Here is a 24,026-nt window from a genome sequence, read left to right as displayed (position 1 = left end):
CTGTACCATTGACTTAACATTGACTTAACATCGGTTTCTCTTTAGGAGTTTTTCCTCACCTGGAGGGAGGGTCTAAGGGCAGGGATGACCAGTTTTATTTAGTTTGTTCAGTTTTTAGCTATTGTTCATTTTTATGACTAATTTTCTGCATCTGTAAAATTACCGGCATGAAGCCCAATAGGGGCCTTTTTTCTTTGTGATATTGGGCTATATAAATAAAATTGAATTGAACTGAAGCTGGCTGCCTCTGCCACACGAATTACGTTTGGTGTGAATGCACCTTTAGGACCTGGCGTCCACATTAATTCTGCTTAACTGGCCTGTTACTATGAAATAAAGGCATATCAACCAAGACTGGATCATAAGAGGTTAAATACTTTACGAACAAAGAAGTGAGTAACTTTAATTATTAACTTTTTAAAGCAATGTTCCCAACACTGGTCACTAGTGTACTACTGAGCAACAGTCTTTATTTATTTTTCATGTGGATTTTTTTACTTACAGTTGTGCCGATCTATGAGTAGATCCTCCAGCTGCTTGTGTTCCTTTTTTTTTTAGAATATCGACATTTCCAGGGGTTTCCCTGCTGGCTCACTGTACAATCTTGATAAGAAAAGAGAGAAATGACTCACCACTTACAATAGCCCTGTACTTGTGTCACATCAGATTTGAAAGATAAAAAAACATGTAGTTATAACAAATGTTTTGCATTTCACTTCTTCTTACTTCAACCCACCAACAACCTTTTGACACTGTGCATGTGTCAGGATATGTGGTACCACACTAATTAAGAAAACATTTATGGTTTGAGAAAAAAATTTGCATCAGTCACAGTCACACATCATCCTTTGGTGTGTGTTCCACACCTTATGGCACCATGTTTTTTGGCTGGTTGCAGCTATGCTTTGCTTTTTTCCCCCCCCTCCATCTTTTTTTCTCGTCTTCATCTTCAGTCTGTAGTTACTGCTTTACAGCAAAGACGAGGTCCTCAAACGATGTATGTGGGAGCGTTTTAATGCGATGAAAGACTGCACAAATGGCTGTGCTATCAATACCAGATACAGTTGGTGTGACACGAGATGCGAGTAGAAGCGGAGTCGAGTCGAACCTGCTAATTCTGTAAGATGGAGCGGAGGAACGTTCCGAGAGTGCACTGTAGCTGAACCCAAAGCTGAAAATTAGCAGGGGGCAGCCTGACGTATGCGTGCAAGCGAATGCCTGTGCATGGCTGCCTGGCGTATATTTTTGCGTCCATGCATGTGTTTATGGGAACGTGTGCCATAGCTGCGATGGAAGGAACAGATGGGCGGGGGAAGTGGACTCCTGTGCCTGAGGAATACTGTGGCGCCGAGGATCAGAGTGCCGCCTACGTTCCACCCTGGGCCCCTGTTACCCACTACAGCACATGGAGCCCGTCCAGCACCAACCCATCATGGACCAGCTCCCCACGCCATCTGTCTCCTAGGACAGACAACCCCCCCACACCTCCACCCTCCTTCCTCCTCCCTCTCAGAGCTGTGTCCTCGCCAGCCCCACTCCACCCCCATCCTAAAACCATAAAAAAGAGAGAAACAGTTACATGGATGTCACGTGTTACTTTCTGGAACTCTGAGAAGACAGAAGGAAGCAGAAAAGATGACTCAAGTAGGAGATGAAGACCCAGGTGTAAACACTGACATACATTGGTTAATAATATACTTTTTTCTTTTTTTTCAGGTTTTGTAAGCTCCAGCTGAGCCACAGGTAAAACTTAGATTTGTTCAAATTGTAACCAATAAACATTTTTCCCCCCAAGCTACATCAAAAGAAGATAAAAATAAATCCTGCTGCAATTATCAAAAGCATCCACATCATCTACAGTCATTCAGAGGTGACCGACCCAAGAGCACGTTGACATGTAGGCCGGGCCGTGAATGGAACCACGGACTAGAAGGAACTCAGATGTTTGTGTGTTATCCTGAGTTTTTCCAAACTGAACTAAATACAATCACTTTATGGACCCACTCCAATAAAAAATGTTTTTTTAAATACAGTATTGTGGTATTTTCTGACAATAGAGGACATATTTCAAGAGAATTAAACGTAAAATTGAATTTTAGATTATTTCTTTTAAAAATTGTTGTAAATCAGGAGCAGACACACAAAAAAGAATGCAGTTTGAACAAAAGCTTATATGTTAAAAATATGATGGCCAGATCCCAAACTACCAGCTCCGTTTCTGATACATTCACTTGCAGACAAATAGATCCATGTACGTCTTCATTTACCACATCCCAGCTGCATCCGTTTAGAAACGTACGGTGTAATAGCTCCAATATTGCTAATATTTTTGTTGCACCGGTGATGTTAGGTTGTGTAAGCTAACAGGAGGGTGCAAACAGACCCCTTAGGGGGACGCCCACAACTTAAAGACCAACTTTTAATGACAGATTTGTTGATTTTGGTTAAAAACCACATAATTATAATAATGATAAAAAACACTGGTAAATATAATAAAATAGATCAAAACATGATCGGAGTGAGACTGAGTGCAGTGTCTGGAGAGTCCACCATTACCCCCAAAATAATGTTTTTCTCAGCCCAAAAGATTGGACATTTGAAGGTGTCACATGCATGTTGCCTGCTTTACTTAAAATATTTCAAAGATTAGTCAAAAAGCTCCGAAATACTAGATCATGGATAGGAAAATGGTGATGTCACAACACAGTATGAACATGATTACTAAGCTTACCCAAAGAGTACCAAATAAAAAGAGATTTTATTTTATGGTTTTGATTTCTCAATATGCACAATTACGGATATGTTTTTTTTTTTTTTACAGACGTATTTTTAAAATTATTGTCACAATATTAATGCAAACCCTTCAAAAGCAGACCACAAGGGAACCTGTAACCATGGTTACAGACTGTGTGAAGTGAACATCTTAATTCTGGTTTAGTTGGTTTGGGAAATGCTATTTTTAAATAAATAAATAAAAACAAAACAAGTTCAAGTTGCTTGCAAAATTTGGTTGGTTGGGGTATTAGGGCCACCAAAAAAAAAAAAAAAAGTAATATTGGGTGATAAAAGTTGAAGTGAACATATAGTCCAGCAAGGGAACGCCATGTGCAGCAGCAGGACAGACCAACTAAACTCAATTTGGTCAAACTGTCTTAGATTTGAACAGGTAACCTGAATGTTTATTGATAACGTTACACATGTTTGAAATCCTTATCGTTTCACTCATTTTAAATGTAATTTTTCCCTGTAAATTTTTGTTTTTTCTTGTACATTTCCATGTTTTAAAAGTTTACATTTATGAGGAAAAAATACATAAAGTGACAACTTAAAAACATGTGAATTTACAAGAGAAAATTTACAATTTTAAAAACGTAAACTTAGGCTTTGGCAGCCCCGTAACCCTGAAAGGGACAAGCAGCTTAGAAGATGAATGATGAATAAATTAAGCGCAAAGTCATAAACCTACAATTTTAATACAAATAAATGTAAGCGTTTTTTCTTGTTTTTTCCACATTTTAAAGGTTTAAATTTCTGAGAAAAACACATACATTTACAAGAAAAAAAGTTATGAATTTCTAACTTTAAAATGTAAATTTACGAGAAAAAAGTCACAAATTTACCATTTTAAAAACTTACATTTACAAGAAAAATATCATAGACTTTCAATTTTAAAACACAAAATTACAATAAAATAAGTCATAAATTAACAACTTTAAAACATAAATTTGTGGGAAAGAAGTCATAAACTTAAAACAGGCAAATTCATAAGAAAAAAGTCATAAATTTCGGCTACAACTTTTAAAAATGTAAATATTCAACTTTATTGTTGTAATTTAAATTTTTTTTTCTTTTAAATTTTTTACTTAAAAATCGTATTGTAAAAAAATACGTTTGGGCCTAATACTCTATTGTACTGTAGCAATAAGTCAGAATTTCTTTTTATAAAGCTTTGTTTGTCTTACAACATAATCAAACTTTTGTTTGTGAAAACTGTCCACCATGCATGCCTGTATTTTGCAAGAGAAAACACATTTTGCTGGGTAAAAGTTTGAACTTTAACTTGGCACCAAATCCTTAAAAGGTTTTTTCTAAAAATGTATTTTTCTGGTGAATTGAAATACTGTTAATACAGTTGTTTAAACATACAGAACATTTAACAGTAGAAAAATACGAGGAAAGTTTCTGTGAAAACTGTAAAAAAAAAAAACTGTTTTTTGGAAGCAGCGTACAAAGTCAGAATTTCTTTTTCATGTGGTTGTTTATGCCTGAAAAACTGCGAATACGTCGTCAGACTTTGATCTTTCCTTCTTTAACTCAACAAACCCAAAGATGGAAATTGTTTACACATGCGGTGATTACAGTCTTTTCTCCTTAAAATTAGGAAACACAGACAAGACCTCAGCGATAGTTTTCTTTCAGATTTTACTGATGGGAGCAAATAAAACCTTTGGCCTGTCTTAATCGCTTGTTATCTCTGCCAGGAGCCCCGGGCCCTCTGACCGAGGGGGAGTGTCTGATGTCCTTTATAGCCCTGCATCTCTGCTGTCTGTGGAGATAATGGGGTTAGATAATGAGACAATACTCCACAGAAGCTCTGACACCATACTGGGCGAGAAAGTTGATTTGGGGTGCAGCGAGGACCAATAATGAGAGACTAACTCTCGTAGGCACAGAGGTAGTGGCGGTGGGTGGATGGTGTTTGGAGGCAGCCGCAGCAGGGGGGGGCTCCGCATGAGCTGGGAGGAAGGTGGAGGGAGAAAGAAGGGAACAAAGACCAGCGACAAAATGCAGCAGACAAGTGGGAAAAAAAAACCACACCGCTCACAACAAATTAATGAAGACAGGGAACAGCTGGACGTCTGGAACACTGTGAACGTATAGCATGTGATTTTGTGCATGTGTGTGTTTTGAACTTGAATGTGTACTAATAGAATGTCAGGAAAGCTATAATTTTAAGACCTTCGCCATGATCCGTACATACACAGCAGGGATACTTCTTCCTGATCTTGATGAATTTTTACTGAGTGTTGCTAAACTAAATTGTGGTTTTGCATGTAGTACTTTAGCAAAAGTTATGTAAAGTTCACCTTTTTAGGCTTTAATGAGAACGCCGGCCAATCACAATGCAGCTACACAACATATGTGGTTGCCAGAAACAGGAGAGCAGGCTTATTAGCAGACTGTAATAAGAAAATGTAGGAAAAGCCTGTAATTGGTGTGTGCAATTACCTAATTTAGGGAATATTTGTCTAGAAATAAAAATAAGAGAGAAATAGGAAAGATACAGGGTTGATCTTTTATGGACTAAACATTCAAAAGAGTGAAGTTCTAAAAGCCAGTGAGAGGCAGAAGGGAAGGAATGGTAAAGCAGGTTATTTTAGTTTGGAAGTTTATTTTTACTGCAAAGAAGGCATTCAAAGAGGTTTTCTGAAACTAAAAAGCATTTTTTGGAGCATACAGGAAGGTTAAATGCAAGAGAAATACAGTAAAAGTACTTTAAATGAAACATTGAGGGTGTGATTTTTTGTCCAAAAAAAAGGCACAAGCAGGTTCCTTTAAGTTCAGACTTGAGCTCATTGGGGAGATTGCTCCATCTGTCTAAAGCTTCATTCGGACTGTTTCTCCAACTGTTTTGTGTAGATCTCAATCTGACAAGTGTTTGGGCCTCACACAACAATAACTGATTTATTAACTAGTATCAGCACTTTAAAGTACCTTATTTGACTAGTAGCCATTATTAGGACTTTAGAAGGTGGAATTAGATCGATTGGTTTATTTTAAGCAATTTAAATGGGGGAGGGGAGGCAGACAAGAATTATTGATTCAATTTTGATTGGAAAATGTATAAAATAAAATGTTGCTATTGCCTTGACATTATGCGTGCTTCAAATCACAAATGGACATGCTTGCACTTATAATAAAGTTCAACGATTAATTAACTGATTAACCGATTTTTATTCCTACCATCCAGCTAGATCACAGGTATCAAACTCCAGGCCTCGAGGGCCGCTGTCCAACATGTTTTCCAACTAACCTCCCATAGAAGCTTCTTATTGGCTGACCTAATCAGCAGCAGATGAAGCAAGATTTCTTAAAATCCAGCAGGACGCTAGCCCTCAAGGCCTCGACTCTGACACCACTGAACTAGATCAGTCTGAGGCAAGTTGATAATAAATTGACAAGAAATCTGGAAAACTTCACCTGCACTATTGAGTACCCAGATATTTATCTGTCACACTGGTTGAATTTTTGTCTAAAGATGTGTTGGAGTCAAATCGTTTTTTTTTAAGATGGACCAATATTGGCTGCTGTCAATCATAATAAATTAATCGTTTCACCCCTAGTTCACACATACATTGAATCTGATAATAGTCAAATAGAGTTTGATTAATAGTTTAAGAGAGTGGGAAGAAGCTAACGGCTCAGGTGGTAGAGCAGGTTGGCCCATGATCGAAGGATTGGCGGTTTGATCCCCGCTCCTGCCAGTTAACTGTTGTTGTGTCCTTGGGCAAGGCACTTAACCCTCCTTGCCTCCAGTGGGGCTCCCTCCACTGGGGTATGATTGCGTATGAATGTCCCGGTGATGGTCAGAGGGGGCGGAATCGACTGCCCCAGTCGATTCTGATCAATTAATTTTTTTCATACACAGTTTATTAATAGGTTTATTTACCACAGATCAGATAGCAGAAGTGATGAAGAGGCAAGAGATGCATCCTGCACAAATACATTAGACAAAGGGGGGACAAGTGGATTCGTACATGCTTTTGCTTGTTTGGTTCACCCAAACAGCTTTTATATCCCCCTACGTGAAGTAGAATATTTGTGGTACAAACTTACTTTTTTTTTTTTTTGCTTTGAGACGCTGTTATAAAAAACACAATAGTGTCCATTCCCATGTGAGGGATTGGCAATTTAGCCCCAAACAAATAAGGATTGTCCAACTGCCCCCTCAAAGTTTCAGTGGAGCTCTGAAAGAGGACAGTGTGCCCCACGGCTCTACTAAATCTCCCACACACTAGCTTCTATTTGTGTTGCCACTTTTACTTTATTCTGCTTTCGACTCATCTTTCAGGTACAAAAGCTTACATTGTGTCGCCTTTTAGACACAAGCTTCCACCTCAAGGAGGCACACCGGACTGCAAAGTTACAATAATACTCGGGTCTCCTGAGGAGAGCCGAGTATTGATCGGTGCCTGTGATTTGTCACAGGTGATCACAGTGATTGGGACACTGAGAGCGTGCTATCCAGCTCTGCCCTGGAGCAAAGTGTAAGGACTTTAACAGCACAAACTGACAGGCCCTAATGGAGACTGGCCCCTTTTATTATATGAGCCACTTGTCTTGATTGCCAAGCAGTTAAAAAAAGTGACTGACGGACAGAAAACAGGCATATCAGATGAATACGTTTGCGATTGTGAAACGTGATCTGTTGAGCTAGCTGAAAACTTATCCAGCTAAAATGTGGCTACTATTCAGTACGATAGATAATAGTCTAAGTCAGCTGTGGGTTTAGCTTCAATGTCACCCTGGGCAAACCCTACCACCTGTTGCCACCCCAAACAAGTTAGGTGGCATCTCATTTAGTCTTTAGCTAGCGAGATGTGGGAGAATTCTGTCGGGAAGACCTGAATACCTGACTTAAAAAAATAAATGCATGCATGCATGTAAACATATTTTATTATATTGTTTATTGTTGGCAAGCTGGGGGACAGTAGATGGAAAATAAATTTGGTACAAAGCTGTCAGGAACCATGCAGGAGACCAAGCGTGGTGGTAGAAACTGAACCAATCAATAATAAAACTAGACCATGACCAAACCCATAGAGAAATGTGACAAAACAGAGAACCTGACAAGAAAGAACTGAAAACCTAACACTTTAATACACCGGGGGTCATTAAGACAAATCAAGACAGCTGAGAATGATTGGCAACCTAAACCTGGTGTGAGAGGAAACAGCAAATAGAAAATGAACAAAACACAAGAACACGACTGAAAAACAGAACTAAAGCATTCAAACCCCACAAGAACACTCTTCTGAGATGACTAAATGTGTCCCTAATAGACTGATCAGCCAAAACTGAACTAAGCTAAGAAGGTCAGGGATGTAGCTTTAAGACATGCTATGTTGTGCTTTCAGTTAAATGTGTAGATTATTACATTGCACACTCAATCACTTTTATTTAGTTGATTTATAAAGGTGCAACAAAAAAAGTAAAAAAAAAAACTTAAATTCATCATAAATATTTTGATCTAATTTGGTCTTCATTACTCCAGTGTATTTCACCATTAGTCTACAAAAGTGACCAAAAGGTTGCATCAGAGGGATTTCTGTGTAATCTCTGCATACTGAGCTAGCAATGGGCGTTGAGGGGAAAGGAAAAGTCCCACTAATTAAAGAAGATTAGGAAAAACCCTTCGGCAGAATCAGATTCAGTAAGAGGAGTCATCTGCTGTGACCTTTTGGGTTGTAAGGAGGACAGAACAGACAGAAAAACATACACATATCAGGACAGCAGTGAGATAACAAGAACTGGAAAAGCTCCAAAACGTAAAAATGTTTTTTTTAACTGCAATAAAGGAAAAACAACATTAAATCCCTTTATATGTGTTAATAGGTACACTATAAAAATAGCATATTGCGACTACTCTTCCAGCTGTTTTAGCCAAGGCTCTGTTCACCCTGAGTGAGTTCTTAGATCAATGCAACACCAGACATACAATCCTTTATTTTACACCACTGAACAGTTTCAAGTCAACTCAAATGTAAAGAACAGATGCACAGAGAGAAGAAACAACTCAGCACACGAAGTTTCCCACTGGGGCTTGAACCGAGTTAATAAGGCTGACCACTGTACCACAGCATCAATGTACCTATAATTTCAATGGTGGTGAAATTTTGTTTTAATTTGAAAACAATTTCAACAACTGTTGTTTAGTTTTGTTTTAGTCTAATTCCTAAAATTATTCTTAAATTGTTGATTCATTAAACCAACTGCCCACAGTAACTGGGGAAATACAGTAGTGACAAGGGAAATCCCCACAATGCATTGCTTTTTACAGTAAATTCCCACAATTCATTACATTTGACAGTACATTCTCACAATTCAATGCATTTGACAGTAATTTCCCACAATTCAATGCATTTTACAGTGAAATACTGTAAAGCGTTTGTACAGTATTTTACTATTGACAATACAGTAAAATATTGATCAGGTTACAGAAATCCATTACATTGTAGGAAAGAACAGGTATTGCCAGATACTCAAAATCAAATGACTTAGAAACAGTTTGGAGCCAAATATATATATATATATATATATATATATATATATATATATATATATATATATTAGGATAAGGACATACCTGTCATGAAACCAATATAAAGTGTGAGTAGAATTCCTTCAATACTTTAATTCCAATTACAATCAGTCAACATCTACAGGGGAAAAACAAAGTTTGTCATTCCCATAAAAAGAAATTACCTTCAGAAAACCTTCTGTAAGGTATTATAAGTGCTTTTTAACCTCTGATGCTGTAAGAAACCAGAAACTAAAATGTTCCTGTGCCACCCAATATTCAGCTTCTGTAGGAAAAACCCTCTGTAGCAAAGTCTTCCTCTTTCCTATCCTCACTACCCCACAGACATCCCAGGATAAAGCTTTAGCCACAGAGCGGCTGTCACACCGGCCTTTCCTTCCCCCAAATGAAGAATTACCCAGCAATACATGCTGACCCCAGTGCAGTCCATTTTTATAGCCATTGACTGCACTGTATGTTAACCTCTGTTACTGTTTCCTTTTTTTTTTATTCCTGGTCCTGCCCCTCACATCAAGTGCAATAAGTGCATCTGAAACACTGTGACTCTTCCCTTTATTTATGACCACGCTATTCCCCAACCGGAAAATTCATGATTTATTTATCTTATTTTGTTCAGGTGATTCTTTTAGCTAGGCTGCCTGTGCTTTTAGTGCAGAGGACTTTCAACGTCATGTGTGCACACATTCGTTCATGTATTGCTTTTTCTACACTTCTATTACAGCTTTTCTACAGTCATTTAGTAAAATTTTAACTGTACTTTTAAGGCAAACCCATCATTGATAGTGAAAACCCAAACAATGTCATACCTAAAGATAAAAACACACACACAAAAGCTGAGGTGTAAGTAAGTAGTACAGTAGAGGTGGAAAATATTAACCGGGATCCTTTTCAAAGTTAATTTGCATATATCGAATTATTTCCTGTTGTCTGATTATAGCAGGCAAGTAAACAGGCTCACTGCTAGAATGACAAAAGTCTATGGTCAGTGACTAGCGGAATGGATGCCTTTTGCTGGATGTGCTGGAATATCACTGGATGTCAACCGGACGCGGAAGCCCTGTGGAACAAAGGCTGCTTCCATTCGGCGCCCTTGTTAACCAATGATGTACATCAGTACATCATGTATGTACACATCTGTTGCGAAGCGCCACGATCTTCCACGGCCGGCTCGTGCAGTGCAGTGATCGTTTTGGCGTCTGGTCTATCTTTTGCGTGAGCTGTGAGTGATCCGCGTCAATCCTAGCAAGAAGTTACGCCAAGAGCGACTGACAAAAGCGATCAGATTTTTGTATTTTAACTGAAGATGAAAATAAACACACAACACACAAAAGCAAACAGACACACACAAACACACACAGATCAGTGAAATGGGCCGACTACAGAACAGGGGGTGTGTGGTTCCGGTGCATGTCAGTTTGGGTGCCTTATGATGGCAAAAAAAAAAAAAAATCTAAATAACCACAAATGAACAGAAGCGCCTGTTGCAGAAAAATACGTGTCTGTTGTAAACTGAAGTATAAAAAGATACTGAGCGCACTCCGCCCGCACATGGTTTCACACCAGGTGTACATTGCTCCAGAGTGTAAGTTGCAGAAACAAAAAAATGCAAATTAGAGAAGAAAAAAAATCATATATACTGTAAGTGGCATTTTTTTGCACTTCTTCTTCTGCGTTGCTGTCAGTAGCAAATACTGATACACACACCCACAGTGCCCTCTAGCGGTCGTCAGTAGGCAAATTAACATACTAGAATTTCATTTTACATAACATATAAGTCACACTTGACTGTAAACTGCAATCCCGCCCAAACTATGAAAAAATAAAAAAAAAAAATTTAAATAAAAAGCAACTTACAGTACATTCCGAAAAAATAGAGTACCTGGTATTATCTCTAGGAGAAAAGCTGATAACTGAGTTAAATATATATAAATTGATATATATATATATATAATATTGATTTATATAAAATATAAAGAAAGACTTATTTATTAACGTGAACGATAGATTTGTGTCCAACAAAAGAAAAAAAAAATAAGAGGAAAATCCAAGAAACTTTACACTATATCCCAAAGAAGTGGCAGTGCAAATAAAGCAGTTCAAATTCAAATGCATTTCTCAAAGTAAAGGAGAGCAGCCCATCTGGAGAAGTACCTTAAAATAACTCAAGATGCTTATCAGTTGCAGAAATAGGATGAGGCTGCAAATTCTTTGCCCAAGGGTCACAATTAATGCTGAACCTTCAATATCGCTATTTAAGAGTAGAGCCAGAGCTCGGTGGTCTCTGGTGATCTATTGGAATTACCATAAACAAATTGGTCAACGACCAGAAACATTGTACATAAGGGGGTTGCAGCGAGTGACCCTCCCCAGTCACTTTGTGACTGACGCTGGTCCTTCTTAACCTTTAGCCCCATCAGCTTATCGAGCTAAAAGCCCGTGTGATAAGTACCCTACAGGAGCGCATAAAAAAAAAACACTGTCATCTACATCACATCAAACATTCATAAACTGACCTTGCACAACAGCGGAAACTCTTAAAACCTTGAAACTATACAGAAGGGTGCACAGTAATGTGGGGAAGGCGTAACAGCTTTAAAATATTAACCTCTTTATAACAGTTTGATGGCTTAATCGCCGATCAATAGCATTGCGCAGCGGCAGTGACTGGGTGGGAACAGGATGGTGGTGATGAAAAATACATGAAGCTGGGGGCTGAGAAGGTGGGGGGGCAGAAAATTAAACCTTGCCGGCCACATTTGCTGAGTTGCAACTCTGGAGCTGGGATACGTCAGGATTGTGAGTGTGTGCATGTGGAAGTGTGTTTTACATCTGAGTAAAATAAGTAACACGTCTTCGGCAGGAATCGGGAACCACAGTCACGTAGAAAAAAAAAAAACAAGAAAAACACGAGTGTTTTTTAAGGACTCTTAAAAAAGTACTCAAGACAAAATGTATTAAACAATCCAGAAGGTTAGGAAATGCTGGAACATTAGTTGAAGTGCATGCATGATCAGCACAAGTGCCATGAGATGAGTAGAAACATTTGACTCACTAAAATAATCGAGAGCTACTTGAAGTACACAAATTATGTAAAAAAATTCAGAATTGAGAATTGTGTTTTTTGGGATTTTTTCTAATGATGGAGGACATGTATAAGGAAAATTAAGCTCAAAATTATATTTCTCGGTATGAATTATTGAAATAGCCGAGAATAAAGAGAAGACATAAATAAAACAATTTAAACAGGAGCATATTTGTGACATAGAAAATAGGACACAAACTCCCAACCCTGTGTTATTCAATTTTTTTTTACTTTTTAATTTTAGGTTTCACAATTGGTACATAACAAAACCAAAACATATATCAAAGAAATGGAGGAACAGTACACACAAAGGACATTGTCAGTTCTTTAATTACAGACAGAAGAAGAAAATAGAATAAAAGGAAACCATCATATAGTAAAATTAAACAATCAAACAAGTAAGTAAATGAGACATCAAGCTCATTTATGTAGATATTATTTCAATTCAACTTTGGGTATTCATATGTAGCTATAGCTTTTTTACTTTGTTTTTCCCAGATTTTTTTTGTTTTATAGTTTGATATTTTTCTAATTAAGTGTTATCTTTTTTTTTTAAGCAATTACTAATAGTATATATGACCTGACTTTGTTCTTTATTAAAATTATTGTTAGATAACTGACCAAATAAAAAAATGTCTTCTTAACATATTTTTTCTATTTCCTCTTTAACATTGAGCCAATAGTTTTTAATAATAGGGCAGTCCCAAAATATCTGTTTGGTCTCTTTCTTTACCACATTGTCTCCAGCATTGTGCTAATGTTGGAGCTTTTTTGGGGCCATAAATATTTGAAATGCAAAATAATAATAATAGCAACAATTGAACGTTAGTTTTACAATAGTTCAAAAGATCATCCAAGCGGATCATTAAGTTTATCAGTTAGCTGAAATTTTGTTGAAGTTCTGCATGTCCCGTTCTAGCAAATACACGCTGACTCTAAAATTAAGTATATTTTTAGTAAATCCTTAATTTGATCTTAAGACCAGAAAGCTTTAGGCTCCCCCTGGGTCACATAAGATTAAAGGCTCTTTCTGTAAGGATTTTAACCAAACAAAAATCATACTTCGACTCAAAAACAGCTTGCACCTCATGAGTAATGTCTCCTCTTTTGCTGAGAGCAAGGGGGCATTAATCAGAACCCGAGGATGGTTGTTTACAAAACCAGCAAGAACATTTTGGAGAACATAAGCTAAATGGCAATATAACGGAATAAAATGCAGCTAAAAAGATTCCTAAAGTGTTAAATGTTTTGAATCTGAGTTGTTGAAAGTCACTGAAAGCATCAGTGTTTTAGTTTCACGGACAGACGAAAAATCCCATTAAACATGTTTTCGTTAGCTATTCCTCTGAGCGGTAGAGCACAGGTAAGTCCTTTGAGGCCGAGCTCCAACTGCCTTGTGCCTCTCCCTACTCTGTTGGGTGCAACACCCCACTGTGAGGCTGTGATCTCACCTGTCAAAGCAAATTTAGCGGCATGTGAGCTCAGCTGGCGGCCACCTGCGGACCGCAACCTTGTTTTATGCTCCAGTTGGCTGTCTCCTGCTGAACTTGGTGCTGAGGAAGCTTGGACAATAACCCCCCCCATCTAGAGCTGTGAGACGAAGTGAGTACAGTAGTACTGGAGAGTTGTTAAAGACCCACTCCAATGAAAGTTGTGTTATTTTAGAGTTTTTCTCATGACGCACATGAATAAAATTAATGGGTTTAAATTATTGCATTAATCCCGATTAACTATTTACAGACAAAGTACCATATTATATATATTTTTAGTCATGTTAATCTAATTTTTAATCTATCTATTGTCATATTTGCAAAAATAATTCAAGTTTATTTACATTAACGTTCAATTTCACTCTGTATGTCCCTGTTTGCAATGCGTTAATGTTGCTGCTGTGTTGTCATCAATGTGTGACTTTATAGTTCTCAACAGAAATAACCTAAAACAATACAAATGTTAGCAACTATGTACGGGTTAAAGCCCAACAAGGTGTTCATTTTCATAAATTAATGGGGTACGCGAATGGCTGATCGCATCGACAAAGTCCATTCATTTCTAATAATTTACATCTCGAAGGGCATTATCTCACATATTTGATAGCTTCTTATGAAAGAAATAAATATTAAATCTGTTGTTATATTGGAGTTTTGAGGGGCTGTAAGCAAGCGGCAGAGTGTTTAAGCAAAGAAAAAATGGGAAATGATGGCAACTCAGAGGTGAATTTCTGATAAACTACTTTTGCTCTTCAAAACTATGTCCTAGAAAACGACACGGGTTTTTCGATTTTGACACAAAACTGCATAATCATAAATAAAGAACCACTGGGAACACTTTTACAACAAATCAAAAGATGTTTGAAATGTGACTTTAAAGAAAGATTTAGGAGCAACGGCACACGCAGCATTCCAGCAGGACTTCCCCTGAAGTGCTTCCCTCAGCTAATGGGACAGTGGGTGGCGTATTGTAAGCTGACAGTAGTGTCATTGTATTGGCTGGAACTTTGTGTGACATAGTGCTGAATCCCTCAAAATGATTTCCCTATCAACGCATTTATAACAGAAGAATATTTATGAGACAGAGAAGACGAGTTTTGTTGAGCTGCTGAAGCTTTTACGGCCTTGAACGGTCCGTCAGCCAAGCCCGTCTCTCTCACTTTGCCTGAAGCAAACTAGGTCCTGCCCTTGACACAAAAAATAGCTCTGTCATTGATCAGAATGCATCCCGGCAAACAAGCATAACTAAAATAGCGTCAGCATTGATCTTGAAAGGAACACTGATCAATCTTTATTAGTTCTGAGCCAAAACCTTGAAACGGCAACAGAGCAATTTCAGCTTTACATTGACTAGGCTACCAGAAAGCCTGTTCTTCATGATCAAACACTGTCACCGCATTTGCGCTTTGCATCCTCACAGCTCAGACAGAAAGCCTGAGTAACCTCTTCACACGCACACTGAGCATGTGAGAAGACAGTCAGACAAGCAGGCGGAAGCAGGCAGGGAAGTGTTTTAGTCAGCAGAGTTCAACTAGAGCACCTGGCTTAAAGGATAACACTTTTTTCCCGTTCCTCTTTATTTACAAGGCCGAGCTAACGAAACACAGAGTCTCATAACCTCTGAGGAAGTCATCTAAACATATCCAGCTTTAAATCCATGAAACTGGACTGCAAACACATAAGATATTTGTTTTTCTTCTGGTGATATAATCCACGATCACCAACAAAACAGGAATGGATTGATGTCCCTAGTAGCTGTTAAGTCCTGATAATGTTTTTTTCAGTGCCTGCACATATATAGCTCAGCATTCCTATTGATTTTTCTGAACAGTGAAACACTCATGGTCTGACACTGAGCACTTGCCCCTCTGATCAAACAGCCAGAGTTTTTTTTTTTATTTGGCTGAAAGGTAAACTTGATTTTCTGTAACAGAACTCCCTTTGGGGTGGTCCAACCAATCATTAGAGCTAGGTGGGGGGTCTTAGGCTGGGGTCATGATTGGACCTGGTGGCAGGTTTCTGTTGTGGACCACAAATGCTCATTTCCTCCTTTGGAAAAATAAGACATGAACTCGTATTTATGTCAATGTTACCATTATGATAAATAAAAAGTATTTTTTTGTTTACATAAATAAGCATAAATATAAGGGGAAAATAAATTTTATTCAAAATATGAAACAGTTTTTAACTTTTTTCATACAATTTCCTTTCAAAATAAAAGACACCTTGCGTCAAATGGAGTCAGCTCAATGCTGCCAATGTAGTAGTAGGAAGTGTAATGTCAGCAGTCGTTAAAAAAAAAGTTTATTTAAATGTTTGTGGTAGATTTCTGTCAAAAATAGATAAATCCAACTTGAAAAATAAATCAGAGTTAATTTATAAGGCGCACTTAAATACTTTTTTACTTAAAAGATTTGTTCGGTATGTGTATGCACTGGTTTATCTAATGAGTATATTGGTGCAGTTTCTTAACTTGGTTGCCTCCAAAGATGTTGACTTGGAAGAAAGGAAGTACACTAATTATTCTGATTTTTTTTAGAAAAAAATCAACATACCTGTCACTTAATACTCAGTCTAGAAGCATGAAAACCATTTTTTGTGCTGTTTTTAACACTACTTTTATTACTTCTCATGCTCTACCTTTGGGCCTGATGTTTCTGGTTTTAATGCCAAACTTATCTGCAATCTTTCATTTTGCAATCAGAACTCTTCCAGTTCCAGATTCATATTCCAGCTTCACAGGGAAATGGAAAGCTCCATGTCTACCTCAACATCAACCACACCACAACTGATACTGATCATGTGTTAATGCATGAGATAATGGAGATGTATGAGGATGTGAGGGGGGGCATTTAGTTTATTTTCCATCATAAGAAAACCAGGTTTCAGTAGAAGATGTAAGACAATGAGAGGTAGACAGAGAAGGAAGGAGGAACAAGAAAAAAAGTGTGTAGTGGGTATTTAGGAGAGTAAACAGAAACGTCTTTGATCCTGGCACACAGATGTTGAAGGGAGGTTGTCTTTTCTGAGTAATAGCTCTCCTGAGCTGGCATATCGCCATGCCCAGATGGTTCTTTGTAGAAAACCCAACACTAATAAGCAGATATAGAGATGGAATAGAGAGGGAGGGACTTTGACAGGATGTGTGGGGAGGGGCTTGAAATGTGGGGGGCAGCAGTAGTGTTTTTCAGCTGGCACAAATACAAGAGCATTCACATGTTATAGCGATTACATCTCATTTACAAGCCACCAGTGTCCTGCCTGGATGGAATAAATCAAACATCTGTGACTTAGGGGTGATGTCATAAACAGCCAATCACTTAGATGCCCAGCCTGGAGTTTTAAATATTCATCACACAGTTTGATGCATCAGTAGATCAATGGTGATGTATGCTTAAATATGCATAGAAACAGTGGCGGTGTTTGACACATCAATCCTTCTGCAGAATAATCAAATATCATTTTAATCCCATGGGTCAGTGAATACAGTTGCTTTATGCCCACATTAACTTTGGAGGGAATTAGTGGTAAAGCATGTTTTGAAGTCATTTTCTAAATGTTTAAATGAAAAAGACCTGAAGCTTTATGTTTCTTTAAGTGTTTTGTGTATTTGTCTGAATCAGTTTTGAAAATGTTCCATTTAATTATCTTCTAGTTGAGAAACGTATGCCAATGTCCTCTTTTCTTTTGTCATATATTGTAAATGTATTTTTACACATCTTTCGTACTGTTTGTAGGGAATTCATAACATTATACATAAAGAATGCAAAAAAAATAAAATGGTTGGTAAAATGTGATTATATAACAATATGCAGCCAAGATGCAGCTTTTTACCAAAAACAAGATTTTACCTAATTTTTGTTGTCTATAATTTTGATATTTATAGTGATAACTCGGATGTGGACAAAAAAGCATCAACAGTAAGACAAGAATTACTGTAAAGACTTTTATGTCTGCTAAGAAACAAACATTGTGTTTCTGCACTGTGAATGAACTTATACCAGGGTCCAGGTGAATACTCAATTCTGATTGGCTGCTGGTTGTGGACGCACACCTAACAAAGAAGTTCCAGTCAGATAGCCTAAATGGTTTATATCACTGCGGCTTCTTTTAAACAAACCTTTGCTTCATCATCTGGACTAAAACAAGCAGTAAAAGGTGAACTTTCTTTCTTAACTGATGTTTTATTTAACTCATTGTGACGATCCGCATGTATATCATTTTCCTTTGCCAGCTCAGCGGCATGTTGTCATCTTACAGAAAAAAAGCACACCGCACCACGTGGCAAAATAGTCTGCTTTTTGTGAAAAATTTATCTAAACCAAAAAACTCATAAGAATAAAGTACTAAAAATTGATCCAATATTTAGTTTTCTGTAAGTGAACATGGTGTAAGTGTGATAATGTCCAACAAAGTGAGCATTATCAGAAATGACGACACAGAAGACGGTTGTTTTGTGAAGTGTAATTAATTTACCTAAATAAATATTAACAGTCATTTTTTAAATTAATCTCAAGTGTTCACATTGACAGCCCTAATATATATACATACAGTGAGGCAAGTATTTGAACACTGCGATTTTGCAATTTATTCCAATTAGAAATCATGGCAGGGTCTTAGGTCCAGCGTGCATGTCCACTGTGAGAGACACAATATGAAGATAAAATATGGACATCTCATAGAGAAACAAAATAGAGTTGTCCTGTAGACATCCACGCTAGATGTCTATAGGTATCTAATAGACATCCTGTGCTTAGTGGGATACTTTTACACCACCAAGGGATATTTTTTTTCAATTTCTAACTGTTAGGAACAAATAAAAAAGATTGTAGTTAATTGTCTGTAATGAATTTGACTTACTTAACCTAAAGCATATTGAAGCTGATTCATTAAGAATGTTGTGTAACATGTTTTGAGTGATGGACACCACTGGTACCTTTCACAGATCCAAAACTCCTATTCCGTTCTGGAGCCGTGAATACTTTTATCTACCAGAGAGAGTTCTCCTCTGATATCCATCTTCCACCTGCAGTCGGTGGTAGGTATCAAATATTCCAGCCGGCTGCTGCTGCTGTACTCGCCAACAGTGCAAGAAAGGCCTCCTGAGGACAGAGAGCATCTCCAAACAGTTCTTGTTCAAACTCCCACGCCTGTGGTGATAAAATTTCACGTCGTATTTCAAATTTCACAAAAACACTGCTGGAATGTTGCAAACAAAACAGCAACTTTCAATATGATAAAAGTTTAAAAAGACTTGTTGAATCACTTTCCTCTGAGCCAAACTGCAAATCTTCCCTGCTGATTTAAATTATTTTAGTCTCATTGAGTTGTTTATGCTGTATTGGAGTGCGTACAGACTGACAAAGACAGGCGAAGCGTCAAAGAGATTTCTAATCAATAGCACTTTAGCGGTCATCCTTATAGCTGTGCACTTGTGCTGCCAGCCTGGCACTCCCTGCACTCCCCCCCTTTGCTCTCCAGACTCGGCAGTAGCCAGCTTGCCTCTCTGAAGGACATCCGAAGAGTTTCAAAGGCGATAACAAATCAAACTGTTCCCTGAATCTAATATCAAACAGGCCTGGTGTCAGCATTTATTAGAGAAATCAGATCCCCCCCCTCCCTCATCCAAACCCTACCCCCCCTTTTCACTCTCCCACTTGCAGTATTCCAACACACAGCGGCCCTTTGAAGTCAAAAGAATGCAGGATCACAAATTACCCAGGAGACGCAGCTGATATTCTTTGAAGCCTTCCTTTGATAGTGTTGTTTTCTGAGCTCCCAAAGCATCTCTCTCCTTCTGTCTCACTTCTTCTTCCCTCACACAATACATTGCAGCCCATAAACACACATCAGATCCATTCAGCGGCTGCATTACAAGCGGTCGTTTATGATAATGGGCACGACCCACCTGAAACGGACAAGTCTTTTTAAAAAAAAACAAAAACAAGGAAGTGATTGTGGAAACCTGGTGCTTGATCCAAACAACTCTGTTTTAGTATTTTACAGAAACAGTTCTTTACCTTTGATCAGATCTAGAAGTGTGGGAAAACCATCAAAACTCAGGGCATACAAGGTGACTCAAGTAAGGCAGGTGTGTTCTGAGCTTGAGTAGGCCACAGTTCAGAACACTGACTGTATAAGAACACTGGACTGACTGAGTGTGACATCATCCATAAAAAAAAATGCCTTCTTTATTCCACAATACGGAAGCCTTCATTTGGAGCGAGACGAGATAGTAGGCAGTGATTGGTCCGAGTGGTCAACGTTACTATGGCAACTAATGTCGCCAATTAGGAGTGAGCTTTTGGAAGGCCACACCCCTCCATTGAAAGCGGGCTCTGTCAATCAAATATTTCAAACAATCCAGGTGGGGGCCAACGTGCACCACATGCTTTTATTGAGGCACCTAGATGGTCAGTTTATAACTTCAATAACTTCAGGAAAAAAAAAAAAAATATTAAGAACATTTTTAAAAAAGAACAGAGAAAGAATTGTTATTCTGACAAATGTAATAAATGTGTATTAGCTGTTTGTTTCTTAAGAGAAGTCTATGGGATTTTGGCTTCTTGGAGCCAGCGGGTACTTCCTGTTTGGAATGTGAGGGTGGAGGTGAGGGGAGTTCTAAGATACAATATTAGAAACAATTAAGTTTTATCGAAAAAAGAGCCAAAAACATTCAATACTTTGTACTTTGAGATTTAGTAGCTTTTGTCTATTTTGTCTTTGTTTCTCTTTAATTGATATATATTTAGAGTATGGATGCGGCCTCAACTGTGTTGCCAGTTTCATGTGCAAATTAGGCCATTAGGTCTTCTTTTTATTGACAGATTCCCTCCCCAGAGAAACAGTGGGATTACATCTGCTGTCTATCAGCGCTGTGTCGTAATCTAGTCGATACTTTCAAGGACACTTTGACCAGCTGGGTTTGGAGCACTGCCTTTATAAGTGGACACTCTACTGACTAAAAAAGAAAAAAAAAATCTTCCCAACAATAAATCATGATGTAACGGAGGGACCAAGGACACTTTTAAAGCTATACATTTTCTTTGGTTAAATTTCTTTCAAGTTTTGATCCGTTTCATGTCCTGAGATCTGAAAATGAAATTGCAGTTCTGAGAATGAATAAAACTTTTTTTCCTGCATCTCTCTTGTTCCTCTCGTTTAATCACATGGGAATTCAAAGCATTAGCTCCATAATCCCAAAGAAGAAGATCATTTCCTGACAGATGATGCAACTGTTTTCAATTCAAGTGTAATGACAAGATGATTGTACTTGGGCCTTAAAACTTCTTTCATAAATCTTAAATGGCCTCTCTTTCATTAAAGGGAGAGTTTCTCAAGAGCGCCTTTGTGTGCCTCTGTGTTTGACAGGTTTGACAAACCGCGCTTTGCTTTTGAACAATGCCAAAGATCGCCGTCCTGTGAGCACGCCACGCACTTGAAGGGCAATATGTCAAATGATGATGCTTATGGCAACACACAGATGTGCACAGATGCTTAATTGCACACATACATGTCTCCCAATGGTCTAAAAAACACACACAAGCACCCTCCCCTGACGTGGAGTGCTAGCAGCGTTGCTGTGGTGGTTTGGGAGCTTCACGACCACTTAGGTAATTAACAGTGATCAAGGGTCGTCCTGCCTGTCATGGTTGCCTCATGTTACTGCCTGTTCAAAAGGATTCAAACTCACTGGCCTGAGCTGAAAGGAAAGCTCCACACAAGCTTATACTCACATTCAATAAGCCCCCAGTGTAAATGTGAATATAGGTTTTTGAGGTGGGAGCTAGAATCTGACTTATTTAATATGAACAAGGGAAGATCAGAAGCCTTCCACCCACACCCAGTAAAGGCTTTGAAAGGGACCAAAAATATGAAACAGTCCCGAAGAGTGCCATGCAGCTCTGCATTACTAATGCTTTAATAAGGAGATCACTGTGGAGGCGTGGGTCAACACGGTACTTATTTTCTGCAGTCTATATTGGTGGAAATATAAAAAAACTTAACAACTAACATAAAGTTTTATGTGCAGTTTAAGTTCTGTTGTAGTGCTTTCAGATGCCAAATTAATATTTTTGGTTTTGATTGTTTTTTAACCAGTATTTGCTAAGAAAAATACTGTTTTATGTTAGAACTTCACCTTTGCAGTTTGGTAAGTGGGTTGCCAGATCCTCTTGGCAAATTTCAGCCCAATAAAACAGACGCAAAAAAAAAAACAAAAAAAAAACAACTACTTAGGTAATGCCTGAGTCCCCTCCCTAAAAACAATATAGTACAGTACTATCTAGTACCCTGGATTTTAAAAGGACTTACTTTTAAATGTTTTCTTAAAAAGATGAGCATGATGTCACAGATTTCCCAAAGTTAAAACCTGCTAAATGAGCATTTGATTGTGTTTTAAGCATGAATTCTTTCTTAAAAATAAAAAAAATTTACATGAAAAATTGAATAAATGCAATGCAATTTGGTCAAATTTGCCAATCTAGTGAGAATCAATGCACTTTGGTTTTTCACATAGATTTCTGGGTAATTTCTATGGCACTGGAAAATTGTGATTGCCTGATGTAGTGCAATAAAGTAGAAAATAATAAAGAAATTAGAACATACCCTCAGTCTTCTCAGTCTTGACCTTACTGCCAGGAAATACATCTGAGAAAAAACAAAATGGGCTCCAGTGAATAAATACAAAATGTACAATTACTTTGAAAGAAAACTTTACAGCCTTAAATATAATGTGCCTTTTTGTTTGCGGATCACAAATAATGTGTGATATTGTACCAAAAACTCTCAATAAGGATGATACTGCTGTTTTTTTTTTAATGTATCTAATCATTTAATTAATGTAAAAATGAGAAACAGTTCAACCAAAATTCCTAATTTCATTGCATCCAACACATTGGAAAGTGCATACACATGTTTATGACAACAAATAAATTCTAGAAGGAAAGTTACAGACGGAAAAACAATTATTCCTCATTAAAATGACTTTTGCTTTAAAATTCCTATTTAACAGTATTGTACACTAGTCTTGCCTGTTCCAAAGTGTGACTGAAAATATGATTCAAAAAGTAAGTACGGTAGTAGATTTTTAAAGTTTTGTTATATTATCTATTAAAGTTTTGCTGAACACATAGTTGTGAGATAAATGTAAACATAGTTTTAAAAGAGTTTCAATAACTTTGTGGTTTGTAAGTTTGTCTCTAAGTTTGTAATTCATAATTTAAAAGCCTAGCAAAATGCAAAAAATTAACTGTTTATCAGATATGTTACCATTGCTTTTTGCCATAAATTACCAATGGTTTCTTTCAAGTGTGAAAATAATATTTTGGAGAAAATCTTAAATAAACTGTGGCTTAATCTTAAAAAAAGGTGTCTTTAGTACCCAATCCATTCAAAAGAAGTCTATTTGGGTGGAAATCTCCAATCTGGCAACGCAGAGCAGTACGAACATTATAGCAAAGCTTTTGTTTCTTAGCAGGAGTGTCTTAAAAATACTGACAGTTAAAACGAACCAACACTTTCCAGGATTTTTATGCTCTTTTGTCACTGATTTTAAAGCTTGATTGCTTCAAATTGCTGGAAAATGTCATGGAAAACCACTTCAATAAATCTGACACTGTCCAGATATTTCAAGTCTGTACAGAACAAAGTGGAAAAGCAAAAGTTTTTGTCCAAACCTGAGACAAAACAAAACATCATGCTGAGATGCTCACCAGTTTATAATGGAGGTAACCTCTTCCAGGGAAGAAGCACAACTCGTCAACACAGCAGTGGCTTTTAGCACCTCTTTGCCAATTCCCCAAGGACAAGAAAATGGACTGTTGAAAGAAAAAAAAACATTCAAAAGGGCATACCACACACAGTGTCACTGCATCTTTATACTCTTCAGCATGCCACACTTTTTTTTCTAACAAAATGTCCTACATCTATAGTGCTGGATTTACTCCTTTCTACAAACAACGTAATATAGACATCAAATAGACAAAGGACGTATACTTCTTTCAGCAAAAAACAGAAAATTGAAGCTACAATTAACAGAAACTCAAAAAAACATCAGATAAATGTAGAAAAATATTGTGTTTAGTTTAATCAGTTGATTTTAGCCAATCAGATTAAAGGATTTGAATTTTTA

General features: G+C 37.5%; 1 long non-coding RNA gene across 1 annotated transcript; it reads right to left on the bottom strand.

The window, feature by feature from the left end:
• Positions 1-421: 421 nt before the first annotated feature.
• Positions 422-23,814, bottom strand: LOC112163407. Its single transcript, XR_002922275.2, has 3 exons — positions 23,608-23,814; positions 22,502-22,543; positions 422-603 (listed from the first exon to the last, which is right to left on the bottom strand). It is a non-coding gene; the product is annotated as an uncharacterized LOC112163407 (long non-coding RNA).
• Between the last annotated feature and the right edge of the window lie 212 nt (positions 23,815-24,026).

This window comes from Oryzias melastigma, linkage group LG12, assembly GCF_002922805.2.
Source record: "Oryzias melastigma strain HK-1 linkage group LG12, ASM292280v2, whole genome shotgun sequence".
NCBI lineage: Eukaryota > Metazoa > Chordata > Actinopteri > Beloniformes > Adrianichthyidae > Oryzias > Oryzias melastigma.
This window is presented reverse-complemented; position numbering and strand designations above follow the sequence as displayed.